We start from the raw sequence: 17,252 nt of genomic DNA, 5'->3' as shown, positions 1-17,252 counted from the left end.
GTACTATACTGCCTTAAACATTTATGAACGACTGGGTATTTAAGGTTAGCGATTTGTCGTATTATCTGGCTGTATAGCAAATGAAAAAATATAATTACTTTACTATACAAGTAAACAATTATTGTTTTAATATTTAATTGTTTTTTATTTTATTTAGGGCCCCTTTATAACATCTGCAACAGGCCTCGCACTAGCTCCATCCAGCAATGGCCCCCGCGTCCACCGCACGCTCGCGTTGGGCCACTCATCGCACCGTCCTTCTGCTTGAGCTGCCACATGGCGTGGGCGTCGCCGTGGGCGCCGGCGTGCGGCAGCAGCTTGAAGGTGAAGGGCCCGGCGTGCGGGTCCAGGTCGGCGTCGTGGGCCTTCACGAGCACCGAGTTCCACGCCGACTTCTTGCACACGACGTCGTCGAGCTGGCGCAGCGTGGGCGCGTTGTCGTTCACGTCGGCCACGTGCAGCAGCACCGTCGCCGTGGCCGTGCACGGGTGGGCGGCTGAGGGGGACAGGGGGGAGGCGGCGGAAACAACGACGAGGGGACGGTCGCACCGTCGTCGTTACAAGAACGCGTCGACGACGGAGGCCCCGGAGAGCCGACCGGCACGTCCACGCTTCACCGCGTCGCGAAAGGCCTCCTGCGAGGCTAGGCCGGCGTCAGGGCGGATGTGACGGCCACAATGTTCGTTAGTTTGTGTTTGTCTGTATGTATGTTCACCCGACTTTGTCCCGATTGTGCAAGCGGCGTCGCAACGGTTCGTGCTGGGTAATGGACCGTGGAACTGGATGCTGGAGAGCTACCTCTGAGTGACCTCTGGGTCAACTTTCATGTTGAGAATTGTTTCATGAGACGTGTATGTGTGTGTGTTTGGTTTTCTTCAATGATTGGTAAATTCTAAATTTTATTTGCAAAAAAACTGTGAAAGCGAGTTGGCAGTGGTGCACAAGCACAATCAATAAAATAAAATCTAACAGTCGTCAATACCATTTACCTGAAGTGGAAAAAAATAAACAGTAGACAATGTTTCTATCAATATCGCTCTTCTACTTATTCAATATATTTTATTATTTTTCTCTGCAATAACAAAGGGCCATTACCTGAGATGTCCCCTCTTTCTATTGAGCTTTGGATTAACCCCACCACCCTCCCCCCCCCCCATAATAATAATGTTAAAGATAATACCAGGTTCATAGCGCAGCCCAATAACCAACCAAAGTGCAACCATCACTACCGTCATCGCTACCATCGTTGCCACCGTCGCTTCTGTCATTACCGTCATCAATGGCGAGGAAGATGGCCGTGTAGACGTCGTTCTTGATGTAGGGCGACTCGCGGTCGAGCTCACGCAGGAGGGTGATGTCGCCCGTGGCGTCAATCGTCAGCAGTTTCGCCGGGTCGTACATCTTCTCGTGCCTGCGGAGGAGTCGGTCGATGGACAATTAATTCAGTTGCACACGGATCTCAGTGGTAACTCTGTGATATCACCTTCTGTGATGGATTAGTCGTCACGTGACACTGACAGCAAGTGAACAGACAAGGCGACAATTATAATGACGTCACACGGTGCCTGGCTTGTGATGTCATCGTGTTGGCCAAACTAGCTTTTCTATTCGGCCACATTGATTGAATGACCTGTTTTGGGGAAAATGATGTAATCAGTTTGGCCAGTTTTCAGCAGGGTTAGTTCCTAATAGCAAAACAAATTTATATTAAAATGGACCGTCTACATCATGGGACCTCCTTTGCCAGTACCAAAATATAAGAATAGGTGTTCCCCTTTTTTTCTGGCAACAAAACAGTTGTGTTAAGTTGTTAAAACACCGAGCTGAAACCTTTTACAAGGAATCATGTCTGCATTAAGCACAATACTTGTGGTCAGAATGCAAAAAAATACATACTCTGATAATATATGCATTGTCCTTGAAACTGATTGGTCCACACCAGAGACAGCCTAGTCTCAAACGGTGTTAGTCTAATAGTCTAACACCGTTTGAGACTAGGCTGGATAGAAAGCCGTCAATTGTTGCAAAGCGCCCTTGGGACGAGTCACCGGCTGTATACATCTGTACGAGATTAGGAGAGGGTCGCAGGACGAGCGCCCCCCCTGCCCCCCACTCCACACCCCCACACCCCCCCCCCACGGAGGTCGCGGCTCACTTGACCACGTGATGGCCGCACAGGTGCTTGGGCTGGAAGGAGGCGATGAGGCTGCCCGCCTTGAGCCCCTCGGCCTTGTAGACCACCAGCTTGGCGTCGGCCGCCTTGGAGTCTCGGTACAGCGGGATGGCGATGGTGTTGGACACCACGGCGACGCCGTACGCCGCCAGCCCCCCGCCGTCACCGTGGGCGACGTGCCCCCCCGGGTACGCGTGGAGGGCCCCGCCGAGAGGAGAGCCGTGCAGACCCGTCGTGACGACGCCGCGCGACGGCGGCGAGCGGTGGTCGTGGTGGTCGTGGTGGAGGTGGTGGAGGTGGTGACAGCCGTCGTGCGAGGAGGAGCACGGGGCGAGGTGGCCGCCGTGCTGCTGATGCAGCTGGTGGTGGGCGAAGCTCGTCCCGTCGCGGACCGCGACGAGAGCGTCGTCTTTAGGCAGGTGCGCGGCCGCCAGGTGTCCGAGCGCGGAGCGGTGCTGGTGGTGGTGCAGGTACGGGTGCTGCTGCTGGTGCTGGTCGTGCAGGCGGTGGTACGGGTAGAACGAGCCGCCGTCGAGGTGCCCGCCGTCGTGCAGGGGGTAGAAGACGACGAGCGGAGCGATGTTCTTCACCGCGAGCTTCAGCGCCGCCACCTTCTTCACGTCGTGCTCGATCGGCTGCGTCGGTTTCGAAGGGGGCGAACGTTTCAGGTGGGCACACAAAAACAATGAGAATTGAGATTTTTTTTGTTTCACCGCACGCCAAATTTCGTTTTGTGGCAGACAAAGTGAATGTTACGGGCGAAATAGCAGCGGCCATACGGAGACGCCACGGGCGCAGGGCGGGAGGAGGAGAGGGGCGGCCATGGGTGAGGATACGGTGGAGCGAGATTCGAGGAGGAGAGGGGATGCAAGAAAAGGAGCAGAAGAGAAGCTCATGGAGAAGGATGACCCGAGCAGCCGGCCCCACGCAATCATCGGGGGTGGCCGGGGGGCATAGAAGTGCAGTGCAACGGCGAGTTGTGTTTCCCCTGCACTGCCTCCCGCTGCCCAACCCTACGGCAACGCAGTTTGCGCGCACGGTGGTCGCACGGCGACTCACCTTGCGCAGGTAAATGTGGGCCTTGTTGGTCTTGGGGTCGGTGAGGACCCCGAAGTGGCCGTCCTCGTTGCCGCTCACGAGCGAGCACTTGACCCTCCAGTTGTCGGAGAACTGCTCGTCCGCATCCTCGATAGCGACGATGGCCACCGTCTCGTTCTCCTTGTTCTCCCTGATGGGGCCCAGCACCTTCGCGGGAGAATGGGGACGAGAGAAAGGTGATGATGATGATGTTGATCGGGGTGATGATGATGCGGGAACGAGTCACGGGTAAGAGTGGGAATGAGTAAAGGGAAGAGAGAGAGAGAAAGACGGAGAGAGACGGAGGTGCATGCGTTGTTACGTATGTCACGCCGCGTCGTCATGTCGTCTCGTGTCGTCTTGTGTCATCTTGCGTCGTCGTTACATGTGCTGTGCCACATCGTCCTCTCGTTGTGTCATCTCGTCTCATCTCGTGTCGGTGCGCTGCACGCTGCGAGCGGTGCCTGGAATCCGGTGATGACGGGCGGGTGGTCGTTGATGTCGGCGACGGTGATGACGACGGTGGCCAGGCTGTAGAGCGCACACGGCAGCCCGTCGCTGTCCAGCGCCTTCACCACCAGCCGGTACTTGTCTACCGCCTGAGGACGACACAGAGACCAGACGACTTTGAGACCACAGCAAGTAGCAGCGGCAGTGATTGTGGTGGCAGTCTTGGTGATGGTTATAACGGTGACAATATATATGTGTTTCTTTATAGATGCAAGAAATGCAAGCGGGATTCGCCAAACGTCCCAATGCTGAAACTTTTATCCACAAATAACTCAACTGGGATCACACAGCCACAGTAACGTCGCCCCATGCTATGGCAAAAAACTTAGCAGGACCCTCCTAAAAAAGAGTTTAGATTCAGTGAGGTTTTTCCTGTGTAAATTAGCATAATCACATATTATTATAACATACACGCTTGTGAATAAGTCGCCCTGAATGCACCAATCTTATCGGCCTTTCCAAGCCAAACAGGACAGAGCCTGGGACGCACTTGGGGTGGGAGATGTGCTGGGAATACCAGGTGTTATAGGCTCGGCTGCGAAGGGGCTGCATGGCAGGAGGATTCTTGAACCTGACTCCGGGCATCTGAGCGTTATCCCTCGTGGGCGTGGGTGTTCTTCCGCTACTAGCGGTCACTTCCACAGCTCACTTCAAGTATTGAGACTCAGTCAGGATTTTACTGGGTAAATACATGGCGTCGTTATTTGTATTTAGGATTTCGCGGCATAACAATAGCACGAGAGTGATGGCATTGTATGGGTCTAAATGAGTACAATCCAGAAGAGTAAACGCATGTTGACCCGGTTACTTTTTGAGAGACGAAAGCTCAATGAATGAAGTTTGGGGAAAGGCCAAGAGGCAGAAAGAGAGGTAATGTTACGTATCATATAACTGATGTCAAACTAGGACCCATATCTTAACGAGAGGGTCCTTGCCTGCAACATCTTGAAGATCACCAGAATTGGTCCAAGTGGACCTGATGAGACGCTGTTGAAACCGGTCCAGAATTTTACTGAATGAATGCTGCTGAAATGATGCACTCCCAGAAGGCCGTGGGGCGTTTGTTGGGTTGTGTAAACATGTATCTACCTATTTATTTTCACCTGCAGAGACAGATCTATGAAGGAGGAATTTGTCTGCTCGGAAAAATAAAGATGCTGCTTTGGAAAAGAAAGGAAGAGGGAGTGAAATCCACCGCCATTGTGATGGGGGACTGAATTAGTCAGGATGCACGTTCTATCCGGCCACTGACAAGGGTCACACGTTGAAGACGTTGGTTTTTGTTCGCAAAAGACGACGGTGCCGGGGACTCGCCTCGCGGTCCAGCCGCTCGCTCGCGACGCTCACGACCCCCGTGTGCTCGTGCACGGAGAACGCCGGCGCCGGCGACTTGGGCTCCTGCTCCACGATGCGGTAGGTGACGCGGCCGTTGAGGGTGCGCCAGTCGTCCTTGTCGGAGGCCGACAGCTTGAGCACGAAGGTGCCTGCGGACGCAAGCGGAGGGGTTCGAGGCCGCGCGGCGTCTCCCGGTGGCCGACGGGGGAGCGGGACTCGAGCCCCTTGCCAGGCCGGTCCGGTGACGTCCCGGCAAGGGGCTCGTACCGTGTGCCGACGCTTTAAGAGCCGCGCGGCATCGTGGGGTCGGGCCTTCTGCTCGGCGCCCTCCCCTGCTCCCGGCTCGTTCCCCCTTCCCCCTGGAGCCGGGAGGGAAGCAATCGTCGCCGCTTGTGCGCGTGTAATGTTTCACGAACCACTCCGGGGTAGGTTACGCTTTCCCAAAAGGAAAATCGACTTTGTAACTTTTCCGCCGCTTTGTTTTGTAAAACCGTGGCCCTGAAGTCGGGCATGGGACGCCGGTGAGATGCTTCCCTGCATCACAACGTGACGCAGGGATGCTCACGCTGCTGCCTGCGCGGATTGCAACCGGAAGGTTGAGAGTTCAAATCTTGGTTGGCGATGCTCAATCTTATAACTGGAGGTTGACTCGGCCCATAATAAGTACCAATTCTGCAAGGAAGTCAACGGTGGTTGTCCTTTGCATAGTCTCGCCTCTGACATAGGAATGTGGAATTTCCATAACTGCTTCAGGGCTGTAAATAGGCGATGAGCACAGCCTCAATGGTCGGTTGAGCCGGAGGTCACTTTGGCTTTTGACCTTCTGGGCCAAAGCAGGTGCTGGTGGTATCACTGGCGGCGCTACTGAGGTGGCTGCTGACGACGTTTCCCCCAACTCGAGCTCGAGGACGATGGGGCTGATGTCACAGCTCCCCCGATTAGCACGGCTCGCTACGTACGGTTCAACATACGCAGATACAGCTGTTCACCGCGAATTAGGATCTCCGCTTTTTCCACTCTAGACCAAACCCAGACCTATTTCTCAGTCATCCCAGGTTTATTCTCGAACCTGTACAGTTTACCGTGATGAAGTTCAACACAATATAGGTGCGAATCAATTCCCCTCCGCCACGCGAACACAGACACCAAAGCCCAGAGCGCCCGGGTTAAACCAGGGGCAGATGGCAACTTTTGCCGGGAGTCGGTCTCCCGCCCGCGCCCGTACCTGGCTTGCTCTCCTCCAGCACGGAGCCGTGGAACTCCTTCTCGGCGAAGACGGGCGGCTCCTCGTTCAGGTCGACGACCAGGACCGTGATGGTGGCTGCCACCTCAAGCTCGTGGTCGTGCGCGTCGGTCAAGCGCAGCTTCAGCTGTCGACAACGACAACAAAAACACATCCCGTCGGTCGTGGTCAACGGGCGTGCGCAGTCCACGGCTGTTGACCACGAGGCCGTTTCATCGCTGTGTCTCCGCGGCGGTCTGTGCGTGTGCCTCTGCCACCGCCATTGGTTGCCACTCCGTCGTGAGGGCCCCGACCGCAGGCCATCATCCCCGCGGGAGCTGTGGACGTGTCCCTGTGCGAGCCCCGTTAAGCTCACGGGCAGTCTAAGTAACGTCATTTACCTGCGTATGATTAAAGACCTGGAACAGGAAGACTTCTTCACAATTCTGGCAAATCGCCTGATGAAGCGAAACGTCGTTCTCAAATTGGAAATGTTGCTCTCCAACACACCAGTTTGCTGAAGTAGTAACGAATTGGCACGTTTTGTTTACGTGACAAACCTCACTAGTCGGCTGTGTTGGGTGGTGGCGGGTTAGCGACACATTTATATTTACGCGATGTAACTTCCCATGAAAAAACCGTCATGGATTACCTGCGTATGTTCTCCAATCGTCATTGTTAATTTAGTCATAATTAATTCTTAATTATGATCGTAGCTTTTGCCTCGTCAAGTACATGTGTGGGATATTCATTTTGTCGCGGCACAGTCGATGGCACACTCTGGGGTTCGACCGTAAGGGGCCGTCCATAAATGACGTCACGCGATTTTGGACGATTTTTAACCCCCCCCCGCCTCGTCACACGGCGTCACAAAGTCATGCTTCAAATCGCTTTAAACTATTGTCATTGTAGTGCGTATTTAAGGTGGCGCTGCACTCTGATGTTGTAGGAGTGTTGATATAACAATTAGTGTTGTTATAACAATTCTATATTTATTTAAAGTTGCGCATTTTGATGTGACGTCACATTTCTCAACCCCCCCCCCCCCTCGTCACACATCTTCACAAATGTCTGACCCTCCCCCCCCTAGGTGCGTGACGTCATTTATGGACGGCCCCTAGGCGGTCGTCACGCCTGATGATGTTGGTCCACCCCAGGCCCCTCGTCGGCGGACAGAGCAACAAACACGATCATTTCCGTCACGAATTACGTTCACCGCATGAAACGACATTCACGTCACCGGTGTTGGCCTAACGTCACAATGCTGATGGCGAATTACCTGCAAATGAATCAATCGGGATTATTGTACACAGAAGCAGCAGCATCAACATCACCCCTTGACTGCGAAAACTTAGCAGGAAGCTCCATCACAAAAATTCGTGAGACTGTCCTGGATAAACAAGCCTTAGAACAACAACAACAATAATAATCACGCCCATGCCCCCCTCCCCCTCACTGGGGGCCCATGCCCAGCCACGAGACGCCCCCCCCCACCTTCCCACCTTGTAGACGGCGCGGAGCTCGTGGTCGAGGGGTTTGTTGACGCTGATGACGCCCGTGGCGCCCTCCACGCTGAAGAGGCCGGCGGGGTGCTGGTCTGCACCGGCGCCCGTGAGGCTGTAGTGCAGCTTGTGCTCCCCTCCGTGTTTGTCTGACTTCACCTGCACGAGGTGCACAGGGAGGAGGAGGAGGGGAGATGGAAGCATGAGCAGCCTGACATTGAACGAGGTCGGGCTGCAGTGAGCCACCCGTCCCCTACTTCACCCCCTGGGCGGCCCAGAGAAGCCATGCGTGGTGTTCACCTCTATCGGTTCTCCTGAGCCAGTGGTGGGAATACCTCACCTCTCTACGGCGTGAATACGTCTCTGTTTGATAATCCCCGTACAATAAGATCATAGCTGACCCAGATTTACCAAAACACCAGGACACAGGGCTGCCAAAAGGGAATACTTGCTCGGGCGTCAGGCAAAAGAGGGCCCCGCAATGCACGCAGTCTATTTTTCTGCCACTCGTAAGGGAGACCACCCACGTGGGGTGCAGACCCAGGCCTCTATCCCCGAGTCTCCAGGCACCTCTGGGTGGCCCTGCCAGGACATCAAATTACCAACCGCCAGTGCCAGAAGAAGCTAGTGCGGGGCCTGTAGCATATGTTATAAAGGGGCCCTATATAATATAAAAAAACACATAAATATAAAAAAAACTATTTTTACTTGCACAGTAAAGTAATTATTTTTTTCATTTGCTATTCAGCCAGATAATACGACAAATTGTTAACCTTAAACACCCAGTCGTTCGTAAAAGTTGAAGGAGGTATAGTACTATAGTAATAGAGCAAGTGCAGAATCACTGAACCAGAATTTATATCTTGAAAGCATTTAGCGCGGGGCCCTTGAAAGTGCAGGGACCGTAGCATTTGCAGCAGCTACTTTTGCTCCTGGGAAAATCCGCCACTGCCCACCGCGGGAAACCCAACTTCTGGTTTCCCACTCCTTGAGGACGCGCAACGCTCCGTGCACACGCGGCGATGACTCACGATGAGGATGGGCCTGGGGAAGGGCCCCTTCTCGTGCTCGGGGATGATGACGATGCCCGCGGGCCACTTGAACGCGTCCAGCTTGCCCGGCCACTTGGCCGTGAGGTCTGGCCAGTGGCACGTGACCGCAGGCTCAAGGTCACCCACCGGGCTCCAATCCACCTTGTGGTGCCACTGTTGCGTGCGCAATGCGGTGCAGAGACAAATATTTTCCCCGGGTAGCCTTAGCAGACTGGCTGGGGGCGCGCCCACCCCGTGGAATTCTGCAACGCGTTCGAAACGTGCGTTCTGTCTTCGGAAGTGGTTTTATTCGAGATGTGGAAGCAAAGGGAGGGGGGGCAGCTGTCGGGCAACACGTGCTTGCTGTGTTTGCAGACACGTGTTGGACGTTTTTGCTCTGTATCTCAAAGTTTGCGGCAAGCCTATGATATACAGGGTACAAGTGCCTCACAATATAAAAACTGTATAGATTCGTTTCACCCTGTTTTAGGCTTTCCCAGCTGTCCGCATACCACTATAACTAATTCACAACTTTATACCAGAGATGTATTGATATTGGGTTGACAAAGGGTTTCCGAATGATTACTTAGCAGTAGTCGTAGTTTTATAATTGCGTTGTTAGATTCCTAGATTTGTTTTCTCCCAGTGACCCACGAAGTATGCAATGCTGCTCCGACATGATCACAATCGTGCCGAGAGGCGCATCATAAGCAGAGCTACTTGTACACAGACACATCAGCGGGTACACAGCAGATGACAACAACACACATTGTGACTTAGACAAAATAGGCGAGAGAACAAACTGCGTCTATATAGTTTTAATCGCCCCCCCCCTCTAGTTATTATCTAACAATACAGTTTGACTGTTGGACATTACAATGCCACTATCAAGATATGGTATAGTGTGACCCCCATTCCCTGTAATATTAATCTAATTTCTTGACGTTAAATTACGTTTCAGATGAAAGTTTTTTAAACCGCTGCCCACAGCGGGGGGGGGGGGCAGCCAAAGAGCCGCAAGAAGAGAGCCAAAGAGGAGCCACCGCATGCTGCTTTGGAGCCGAAGGTTGCCCAGCCCTTGCTCTAACCCAACATCCCACACACACACACACACCCACACACACACACACCCACACACATACACACACACCCACACACACACACCCACACACACACACACACCACACACACACACACCACACACACACACACACCACACACACACACACCCACACACACACCCACACACACACATCCACACACACACCCACACACACACACACACACACCCACACACACACACACACACACACACACACACACACACACCACACACACACATCCACACACACACCCACACACACACACACACCCACACACACACACCCACACACACACCTGCTCGTGCTCGAGGTGATGACGATGGTTCTGCTGCTGCTGGTGGCCTCCGTGGAGCGGCGCGGCCACGCGACGCACCGTGGGCTTGGCCACGAAGAGGGACACGAAGACGACCCACTGCTGGTGCGAGTGGCGGTGGCGCGCCGCCACGGCCAGCGGCACGGTGCGCTTTGCGAGGCGCAGGGGCGAGGCGGCGTGCAGGGAGCCGTCGGGACGCGCCGTGAAGCGCGCGTCGCTGGTCGAGAACTCGAACTCGTCGTGCCCCTTGCCGCAGCGCTCAAAGAGAACTGCGGGGGGCACGGAGAATGAGGGGGGGGGGGGGTGCCGCAGGGCGTGACTCGCGCGTCGATGGGCCTCCGTTTTTTGCTGGGTTTGTTCTCGTCCTTAATAAATGTACGCGGTTAAAAAAACTAAATATGACGATTCGAAATTGTCAATTTATTTTTTAAACAACAAAAACTGTCCGGAAAGAATTTTTTAAGTGTAATTGTCATCAAGGCTTCGTGGTCTAATGTGCAGTCTTCCGAGCACAATAACTAAATAAATAAACACTGAACACATTTGTGAATAGCAACACTGAGGTCTCAAAATAAAGATATATATAAACGGTGCAGTCTCCAACTCTCATCGTCTTCTCGATCTCTTTGGCCTCTCTATGTACGAGCTGGGGAGCAGAGCCATTGTCTGAAACGTCACCTGCTATATAACGTAATTTTGTTTCCATTCGAAGGCCATGTAGTGTTATTGCGTAATTTCACGAGACGGATTGAAATGGTGTTTCAATTTTCAAACCCGTGACCAGGCGCGGATTAACGCAAGGAGGGGGACTTTAGGAGCTGCAACCGACGGACTCGGATGTTGAGGGAGTCCCAAAAGAGACAAAGGCGACAAGAGCCTAACGGTCTGTGTGGGCGGTGTGTGTGCAGGCTACGCGGGTGATCGTCGTCTCTGTGTGCATGGCGGCGCGGTGTGGACGAGCAGCGCACCGTTGAGCAGGAAGGCTCCCTTTGGCAACTCGGGAGGCACAGCCACGCTGTAGAACTCGCTCTCGAAGCGGTGTTTGCAATCCTTGAACGGGTGCTTGCCCTGCGTTGGAAAACAAACAAACAACAACAACACGCAGTCCCAGTTTGAGACGAGCAGTGTGGGAGGGGGCGGTATCGGTGGCACGTGCAGTGGCGGAGCCTGGCTCGCAGCAGCAAGGGCCCTGGTGCGACGGGTTTAAATGCCACCGTTCCTCCTCCCACCTGTCCCCTTCGTAGCCAGGCACCTGGGACCCTTTCCGGCCCGTGGGCCCCGGTGCAGTTGCACCGCCTATACACTCAGCAGCCACGCCGCTCCGCGCGGTGCACCAACCACCGATTAATTATTCGATCATTAAACGCGCGCAGCAGAGGCACACGGTACCACGTGTCGATATGGCTGCGTTGGCAGTGGGCGCACGAGCGCACATAACGAGCGGAGGTGGGTGGTGGTGGTGGTGGTGGTGGTGGAGATGAGGACCACACACACTTACGTGCGTGTCCTCGTCGTGCGTGCGCACGGCGAGCGTGATGAGCGTCTGCCACTCGCGGTGGGCCAGGTGGCTGACGGCCTTCACCACGAAGGAGTAGTGAAGGCCGTCGAGGAGCAGCGGCCGCGCGCAGCGAACGGAGCCGTCGGCGCCCACGGCGAAGTGCGGATCGCCGCTGCTCAGCACCACCTCCTTGTGCTGGAGGCAGCGCTCGAACTTCACTGTGGCACGCCGCGTGGTGGTGGTGGTGGTCACAACAACACGCCTCGATTATCATCATTGTCATCATCGTCATCAGACAGATGGGGTCACAATATGCCTGGATTATCATCATCATCGTCATCATCATAAATCAGACAGATGGGGTCACAACATGCCTGGATTATTATCATCATCATCAGCATCATCATAAATCAGACAGATGGGGTCACAACATGCCTGGATTATCATCATCATCGTCATCATCATAAATCAGACAGATGGGGTCACAATATGCCTGGATTATCATCATCATCATCATCATCATAAATCAGACAGATGGGGGTCACAACATGCCTGGATTATCATCATCATAAATCAGACAGATGGGGGTCACAACATGCCTGGATTATCATCATCATCATCATCATCATAAATCAGACAGATGGGGGTCACAATATGCCTAGATTATCATCGTCGTCACGATTATTATCATCAAAAATGATCTATCCGCTGCTGATGATGCCATTGATAGTGATGGATTATTACCATGTGATTGTTCTTATGCATAGACATGTGTATATGTGCCTTGCGTTTTGTCGATAAACTGCAGAGAGGAGCACTCCCTCGTGCTTGTCGGAGCAGTGGGACACTTTTCTTTATTTTGTGTTCTTTAATGTCACGCCAATTGAGCTGTGAGTGTCCTCTACAGAGCGACAATCCCCGATTGTGCTTTGCTGGTCTTCATAGGGTGCAGGAGCTCGCTAACGGCACTTGTCCCACCAGCCTGTTACGGCCATACGGGGAAATCTTTGTCTTTGATGCAGCATCATTGAACCGAGTAGGACATGCCAGCCACTCACCGTGAGTGATTAAGTCCCCCACTTTGATTTCCTTGTGCACAGGAACAGTGTACTCGTGCTGGTGGAACCTCATCATGCAATCCTCCTTCTGTGAGCGAAAACAAATAGGCATACAGTACATGTCGAGACAATACCCACCATCACAGTCACTTGGCAGTTTAACGCATCGGCTTTCGCGACCAATATTAGTCATAGTAAAGGTTTTTGGGTAATATCGCGTAAGTATAAATGTGTCGTAACCCTTCACCACCCTACACAGCCAGCAAGGTTTGTCACGTAAGCGATTGCCACGTCTTGTTTAGGCAGCAAACCTGACTGGCTGTGTCATTATGAACAGTTACATTTGTCACTGCAAGAGCGGACCTCGCAAAAGAAGAGACTAACATTATATCTATTGTTTTAATAAACCGTTTTGCCAGGTAGAAAATAGTCCCTTCTAGTAGCCGATTAGTGAGGCTCGAACTCTTGAGTTTATGGATACATCTCAATCGATGGTTGTTTGGAGGTACAGGGACACAACTTGTTGTACTTACGAATGAGGTATGTTCCAGAAGTCTGTTCGTAAGTCGATTTGTTCGTAAGTCCAACTTTACTACTGTCGATTCCAAACGTGTTGTGCGGCATGTACGCTAAACACGGGGAATGTCTTTACAAGTTTTATAATAATCTCCTATAGATGTAGATGCCACTGATTATTCACGTTCTGCAGATGTAGATGTCACTGGTTCTTCAAGTTCTGCAGATATAGATGCCAATGGTTCTTCACGTTCTGCAGATGTAGATGCCAATGGTTCTTCATGTTCTGCAGATGTAGATGCCACTGATTCTTCACGTTCTGCAGATGTAGATGCCACTGGTTCTTCACGTTCTGCAGATGTAGATGCCACTAGTTCTTCATGTTCTGCAGATGCCACTGGTTCTCCATGTTCTGCAGATGCAGATGCCACTAGTTCTTCACGTTCTGCAGATGTAGATGCCACTTATTCTTCACGTTCTGCAGATGTAGATGCCATTGGTTCTTCACGTTCTGCAGATGTAGATGCCACTGGTTCTTGATGTTCTGCAGATGTAGATGCCACTGATTCTTCACGTTCTGCAGATGTAGATGCCACTGATTCTTATTGTTCTGCAGATGGAGATGCCACTGGTTCTTCATGTTCTGCAGATGTAGATGCCACTGATTATTGACGTTATGTAGATGTAGATACCACTGATTATTGACGTTCTGCAGATGTAGATGCCACTGGTTCTTCATGTTCTGCAGATGTAGATGCCACTGATTCTTCACGTTCTGCAGATGTAGATGCCAATGGTTTTTCACGTTCTGCAGATGTAGATGCCACTGGTTCTTCACGTTCTGCAGATGTAGATGCCACTGGTTCTTTGTTCTGTAGATGTAGATGCCACTGGTTCTTCACGTTCTGCAGATGTAGATTCCACTGGTTCTTTGTTCTGTAGATGTAGATGCCACTGGTTCTTCACGTTCTGCAGATGTAGATGCCACTGATTCTTCACGTTCTGCAGATGTAGATGCCACCACCGCCATATTTTGCGTGGCAGTTGAACTTACGACTCTCGGTCCGAACAGGCAACTGGACATATGGACAGGTTTGCTCGTATCTCTGAAAGTTCGTAAGTAGAGGAGTCCCTGTAGTTCGTTGGCAGTGTTAACACAAATAACTCAACGCATTCGTAAATAAGTGGCTTTAAAAATAAAAAAAATATATAATATAATACGCGACGTTTCGGGAAATTGCCCTTCTTCAGAGCATATAATGACATGTTATCTCCATCGCAGTGTAAATGAAGATCGTTTATATATACAGCCCGTGAATTATATATAGAATGACGATACCTATATAGTTATAATGTATAAGTAATAATAATATTACATGTAATTCACGGACCGATTGTAGAATAAGAATTCATCATCTTTATTTATCCTGGAGAAATCCGATGATCTATGAAGCTCAAGACTTGACCTTGGCTTCTGCAGAGTGCAGAGCGACACTCACAGCTATACGCCCCGCCCACTCACCCTCCCACTCACCCACCCGCTCACCCCCCCCACTCACCCGCCCGCTCACCCCCCCCCTCACCTGCGGGTGAGCGTGCTCGTGCTTGGACACGTGCAGCTCCACCACGGCCTTCCACTCGTCGCCCGTGGCGTGGTGCTTGGCCCTGAGCGCGAGTTGGTGGCGGTGTTTGTGCAGCGTGAAGCTCTTCGCCACGCGCACCGAGCCGTCCTCCAGCACCTTGAAGTGGGGGTCGCTGCTCAGCAGCTGCACGTTGCTGCGCTGGCAGCTCTCAAAGGGCACTGCGGGTGGCCGGGTACACGGACAAAGACAAAGCTGCAGCCCCTTGCCTCCACCGCCGTCGCCCCGGTGTGGCCTTCTGAACGGACTGCTTGCTGGGGCGAGGGCTGTCGCCTAGCGAGCCCCTCGCGTCCCCGCTGTTGATGTTGACACAGCGCACCGGGTACTCAGTCTATCATTCCTGCGCGGTCAATCAAATAAGTAGCGCCTGTTGGGGAGAAGAAATCTAATCGGCAGTGGTTTTCCCTCTAAAGAGCATTGTCCTGCCATAAAAATTAGGAATTTCTGCCAATAGAGACGAGTGCATATCCCATCACTCATTTGGCAAATAAGAAGACGTTATAATTCTGTAAATAATAACAACATTACTATTTGTTTAACCGGGAAGGCTTTGATTAGCATTAAACAATTGGACAAGGAAAGTCCTGGATTAGGATACGGGTTTAGATCGACTGAGGATGTTTGGCGAATTCCTCACGGAGTGTTTTGACCTCATGTGGAAAGAAAGGGGAGCACCTGAAAGTAAAAACAGAAATCCACAAAAAACTCCACGCAGACGAAGCTTTTCAAAAACCTACTTGCCGTACTGCCCCATTATCGTCGCCACCATATATCATCACGCTGTAGGTGCGTGTCTCACACAGACAGTGCCTCCCCTATCTATGGGCGATCCACCATCCCTGCCGCTAATTTGCTACATTAGTCCCATCGCCGCCACACCGCGCCCTGCGCTGCCCACACTCAACGGCGCCGACGTTCGCTATGAGGCTGAGTTGGTCGCGACGGCGGTTTGGGTCCAATGACTTCGGTCTTTCTCGGCCGGTGCCGGCTCGCAGAGAGCACAGCGACGAGGTTGTCCCTACCTTTCACGATGAACTGCCCTTCGTGAAGGTCCATGGGCACCTTCACGATGTAGTGGTCTTGCGAAAAGGATGCTTTGCAAGCTCGCCCCGGTCTCCATATCGCCTAGAGGCCACCAAATGAGACCAGAGAAACAGCGCGTTCATAGGCGTTCACAGATTCGTGCGTTTTATATAAATACACACAGGGCGCTTCAAAATAAATGTTAACACCTCTGAGAATTTGCAACAATACCACGGGAAATGTGCCTCCGGATTCTGGAGAACACCTGGAGAAGATTACAGGTACGTGTTGACAATGATGGCGAACAAGCAGAGACTTTTTGAAGCTATTAACATTACATTTGTTACCATGTTACAGTGTATTGTAAATGTTAACATTTTTTTTAAGCATCCTCCAAAATGTGATCCCAACGGTGCTATCGACAGCATGTCACGAGACGAAGAATCCATTCCGTCCTGCTAGAGAACGTCCCACGGAAGCGAACACCAACAGAGTTACTGCAACAACAACAAACAACCCCGCAATTGACCTCTGGACTACACACGGTTGGGGGACAGAATTGTGGCCACCGGATTTGCCCAACGAGAATAATGTTTCTTCGCCGCATGACAATCAAACGGCTACTTAGGTGTCAGCGCTGAAACGCAGTCAAACGAAGTGCGGTTACCATGTTGAACGTGATGATTGGTTTTGTGCAATCATTGGAGGCTGGCCTGGCATCATCAACTCACTGCACTGTAGGGCCCTGTTTGATGACCGGCGGGTGAAACCTGCGGTCGAACCTAGGTTCTAAGTAGTACCCGCTCAACGCACTGATCAATGAGCGACTTGACTGTCAATTAATTTTATTAGGGTTGGAGACGTCAACCGTTAAATCTTTCTCAAATTATGTTTCATCCGATGTATTTACCACGTTGTTTATTTCCTCAAGACAATTATCTGCATTATCAGCAGGTGGATGAATAAACATGGAATTTATTGGTAATTTTTCGTTAATAAATTACCCATAAATGTTGATTATAGTGCTGATAGAAAATGGTGTTGGGGGAACATCTGAATAAATTTGTATTTTAATTTTAGACCCTGTTCACTCATGTAAAATTGTCCCATATATACTGTTCAATAAAATACGTGAAAAAAAGTCATGGACTTTTTTATGCATGTGTCACTTAATGAAAATAATTTAATAAAAAACAATGAGAGTTTAATGTCACCTTCATTAATGTGATATTTTTTTAAATTCGCATTTTA

The 17,252-nt window shown here is 51.7% G+C and overlaps 1 long non-coding RNA gene across 1 annotated transcript; it reads right to left on the bottom strand.

Moving 5' to 3' along the window:
* Positions 1 to 11,890: 11,890 nt before the first annotated feature.
* Positions 11,891 to 14,954, bottom strand: LOC144947204 (uncharacterized). Its single transcript, XR_013640005.1, has 3 exons — positions 14,922 to 14,954; positions 12,823 to 12,910; positions 11,891 to 11,982 (listed from the first exon to the last, which is right to left on the bottom strand). It is a non-coding gene; the product is annotated as an uncharacterized LOC144947204 (long non-coding RNA).
* Positions 14,955 to 17,252: the final 2,298 nt, after the last annotated feature.

This window comes from Lampetra fluviatilis, chromosome 44 (assembly GCF_964198595.1).
Source record: "Lampetra fluviatilis chromosome 44, kcLamFluv1.1, whole genome shotgun sequence".
NCBI classification, from domain to species: Eukaryota; Metazoa; Chordata; class Hyperoartia; order Petromyzontiformes; family Petromyzontidae; genus Lampetra; species Lampetra fluviatilis.
Note: the sequence above shows the minus strand (reverse complement) of the source record. Positions and strands in the feature narration are given on the sequence as shown.